A 4,737-nucleotide genomic window follows, 5' to 3' on the forward strand; every position below is an offset into this window, starting at 1 on the left:
TGCCTTTCAGATGGGTGCACGCTCCAAACAAAGCCCGAGGTGCGGGGCCTCTCCCCACTCAGCTGGGCCCAAAGTCAAGGCCCAGGCTGCTGGGGCAAAAGGCGACTGGCGCTCTTCCCGCCTTTCCCAGGGCCGGTTGGCCAACCTGCCTATCACCCAATCCCACCTCAGCCTCCAACACCGAACACCAGGGTTCCCCTGCGCACTCCTCTGTCTTTAGCCCCCAGACCTCTAATTACGCTGGGCCTTCTGCCTGGAAATGCCCTTCTCTCTCTCTGCTAACCTAACTTTTTATTTTGTGACATGTAAAAATTATCAAGAAATATAGCGTTTTATGTTTCTAATACCATATTCCCACCACCCAGAGCCAATTAAGGACTTCGGGCAGTTTGCTGTGACTGCTCCCCTCCCATCTTCTCTAAAGAATACAACTTTACAGATAATGCTACCCTCCTGATCACCAGGCCCCCTGCCCTTTGCTCCAAGACTATTTGTCAATTCCTGCATACCCCTAACTAACATCATAACTTGGGCATGTTTTCTTCCCGGCCATGTCTTTTTACACATTTACTACACATAAACGTATTAATATCTTTTGCGTGTTTTTAAATGTACACTTTTTAAAAAGTCATTCTGCATTTTCCCTGAGCAACATCATATTTTTGCATGTATCCAACAGAATACAGACAGGTCTAGTTCATTCCTATTGACAGCTGTATACTATTTCACTGTCATTTTATTTCCCTGTTCTCCTGTTGTTGGACAAGTAGGAGGTTTTAGGTTTGTTGCTGCTGTAGACACAGCTGCAGCATTCTCGCCCATGTCTTCGACATCTTGTGTGCAGGACTTTCAGGGAATATCCGTGGGAGTGAATTGCTGGGTCAAAGGGTGTTCCAACGGTCACTTTTACTCAATATTGCCACATTGAGCTCCCAAGTGATCATACCAGTTTGCACACTCACCAGTAGTGGATGAAAATTGTTTTCTCACATCCCTATCACATTTTATATTATTAGCCTTTGAAGTTTTTACTGTTTGATGTGGCGATTATATCTTGTGTACATCCCAGATGTACAATACTGGGGCTCAGGAGTATCTGCCTTGCCTTTCCTCACAATTTTTCTTCTCAGCTGGGGTATCACCTCCTCCTACAAGAAGGCCTCTCTGACTTCCCTTAGCTGACTGGGGTCTCTCTCAGGCCATGCCTCCCATAGCCCCTTGCGCTTCCACATTACAGCACTGGGAACTTAGGAGGTGACTGACTCCCCAACCAGACTGTGAGCTCCCCATGCAGGGACCATGTTTGCAGGGCCACTTAGCAGGCTGTGGGGAGCACAAAGGTGCTACAGAGTGTGCTCCTAGAAGGCACTTTTCATCTACTCAAGATAAGGGGCTCTTCTTTCAAAATTCTACAGAGTGCCCCCTTGGGATGGGAGCAGCTCACATATCGTGGCATCTGGGGCCCCAGAAACCAATCACCTGGCCAGTGGTGTTTATTCCCACTTGATTAGTCCCATTGATCATGGCTCCCTGGAAGGACAAACCTGCTTCTTGTTTTGTCACGCTGTGCCTAGTGCAAAGTAGGTATGCATTAATTGTTTATGAGATGGTTAGCATTTAATGATTCTGAAGTTCTGTAATTCAGTGGTTAAATACCCGAATATTTAACAGGGGTTAGCCTTAGGAGAGTGGAACAGTCACAGTAAGAATAACAATTAGTGTCTTTGAATATTAACTTTGCTGGGCACTGTTCTACACTCTTTATGTGACTCAACTCATTTGATCCTCATAGAGATGGATACACATACCATCCTCACTTTCACAGATGGGGAAACTGAGACATGAGGAAATGAAGGGACTTACACTCACATAGCTCATAAGCAGTGGACTGGATACAAACCCAGGGCTCTTCGGCTCTCTGAGAGACCTCACTCTCCTGTCCTCTAGGAAAAACACTTTTTTCATTAAGTGTTTCTGAAATGTCAGTTTCCTTTTAACCAGAAACGCTCTGCTTTGCATAGGCAAAAAATAATAAGACTTTTTAAAACAGGAGTCCCCAAACCCCAGGCCGCGGACTGGTCCGTGGCCTGTTAGGAACCAGGCCACACAGCAGGAAGTGAGCGGTGGGTGAGTGAGCGAAGCTTCATCTGTATTTGCAGCTGCTCCAGCACTAGCGTCACTGCCTCAGCTCCACCTCAGATCATCAGGCATTAGATTCTCATAGAAGCACCCGTCCCTGGTGCCAAAAAGGTTGGGGACCGCTGTTTTAAAAGACTTAAGGGATAGTCATGAGTCATAATTATTGAGTACAGCCACACCTGTGACCTGAGGCAAGGGTGCAGCTGGAGGCGCCACCCCCTGGTGACAGAGTACTTGGGGCTGGGGTAAGCAGAGAGGGTGGGGACTGCTCCAGGCCCTTTGGGGTGGGCAGGGAGCTGGGCAGGCCCGGAGAGACTTCCTGGTTCCTGTTCCGGGCCCCAGGGCAAGAGGGAGAGCCAGGTGTATAGGAAGCAGGTGAGTCAAGGGAGGGCCAGGCTGGGCACTAGACAGAGGAAAGGAGCCTCAGAAGCCTCCAGTCCATGCGCCAGTGGGCATAGAGGGAAGCCACCGAAGCCCCCACCAGAAACCTCTTGCACCGTTCCCCTTGTTCCACATCAGTGGTCCTACACGGGCTTTGAAGCATGGGTGGTATTCTCTGCTGGACTTTGCAGAGGGCTTTGACTTGGGGTGCACCTAGCTGGTGGTGTCAGTCTCTGCGGCTTCCAGAGTCAGACCAGCTCCCACACCTCTGCCCTGGCCGGAGCCCGGGCCTATATTCCCGGGCATGAGTACCTGGGGTCTGGGCGGGAGTAGTTGAGTGGTCTTGTGTCCTTGGGGCTTATGCAAGATTCTGGATTGTGTGTGTTGGGGAGTAATGTCTACCTCTAAAAAGACTTGAAGTGGTGGGAGGTGGTGTGGGGTCTTTGATCTGGTGAAGGTGGGTGTTGGCAGGTATGTGCATGGTGGGGAGGAGCTGCATAGGAGAAGCTGGTTTGTCAATTTACATTTGGTTGTTTTCTCTAAGGATGTGGGCATGCGTGTCCGCATCTTGGTGTGAGCGGTACTGATATGGGTGTAAGTGTATGTTATGTTTGGTGAATGTGTGTTGCAGTATAGGGTGTGTATATCTGTGTTGTGTTTATTGAGAATATTGCGAGGTGTTGCTTTATCGAGGTTCTGTTAGGTGAGACAGGTGTTTCGATATGTTGCCTCCTTAGTCTCTATATTTTTGTTGATGTGTTCATTGTGCAGGTTTGGGTTTGGGTTGTGTACCTTGAGGTTGGTGTGTTGATTGAATGTAATGGTATATTGCTGTGTTGTGTTTGGGCAGGCTGTTCTGTTGGTCGTGTGTATTAAGGTGTTGCTGTCAGATATGTCAGTTGAGTCAGTTTACATATATGTGCTGTGTTGTTTGTGTAGGTGTGTGCCTTTGTGTTGCTCTGTGTGGGTGTGTGTAGCCTTTGCAGGTCTGGCCTGTGCTGAGTGACCTAAGATGGGAGCTCCCTGGGGCCCTGACTCTGTTCTTCCCTTTGGCCCCTGAGATCCCAGGGCAGCAGTGGTCCTTTGTAAGGTCACAGGAAGGCCCCACCCTCTCCATCTGCAGGGGACCAGGGAGGGGCCCAGACAAGCAGGCTCCAGCCTCCCTGTCTATTGTTCTGGGGCTTCTTTGGAAAACAGGATGGGAGGCATATGTGGACCTAAGCCTGGACCCCTACATCCCTGAAATGACTCTGGAGCCCAGCAGAAAACCCTTAAGATAGAGGGCTGGCGACAGTCCCCATTTTGCAGATAGGGAAACTGAGGTCCAGGTTGAGAAAGGGACTTGGCAGAAGTTTCACAGCCTGTTAAGGACACAGAGCTTGAGGCCTCCATACCCCTCATGTGCCCATTTACAGCCTTTTGCTGGGTTTGGGGGATGGAAAATGAGACCCTGGAAAGACACAAAACTGTCTATTCTGGCTCCCATTTCTGAATGTTGACCATGTGCTCAGCACTGAAATGTCTTAACTCTGGGGTAAGGTCAGATTTTGTCCCCATTTTGCACATGAGGAAACTGAGGAACATAAGTTAACAATTTATTAATTCAACAGATATTCTTGTATATATTACTCCATTCTAAGTTCTATGCTGTGTGACCTTGAGCAAGTTGTTTACCCTCTCTGAGCCAGGCCCTGTGCTCAGCTCAAGAGACACAGCAAACCAAAGGAGTCATAGTTCCTCCCCTCCTAGAGCTTGCAGCCTGGGGAGGGCATGGGGGCGAAAGAGGATGGACGATCCCCAAGAAAACAGATCATTTCAGATGGTAATAAATTCTATGAATAATTAAGACCAGGGGAATGTGAAAGAAAGTGAATAGCCCAGGAGGTTCTAAGAAGGCCTCTGAGGAGGTGACATTTGACCTGAGACTTGAAAAATGAGAAGTCTTATAAATATCAGATGAGTGTCTGGGCAGAGGGAATAGCAAAGGCAAAGGTCCTGAGGTAGAACCATGCTAGTTCAGGAAAGGAGCCCCGGTGGCTGGTAAGAGAAAGGCAGGGCCAGGAGATGCGGTTGGCTGTGGTGGGCAGGGGCCACAGGCTGGGGCAGGGTTTGGATATTATTCTCAGTGTGATGGGCAGCGAGGCAGTGTTGGCTAAGCTCACTGTTCTGGGGTAGAGTGTGGAGGGGGGCGCTTGTGGTCTCCTGTTTCAAGGCCGG

This window comes from Pteropus alecto, unplaced genomic scaffold, assembly GCF_000325575.1.
Source record: "Pteropus alecto unplaced genomic scaffold, ASM32557v1 scaffold45, whole genome shotgun sequence".
Taxonomy (NCBI): domain Eukaryota; kingdom Metazoa; phylum Chordata; class Mammalia; order Chiroptera; family Pteropodidae; genus Pteropus; species Pteropus alecto.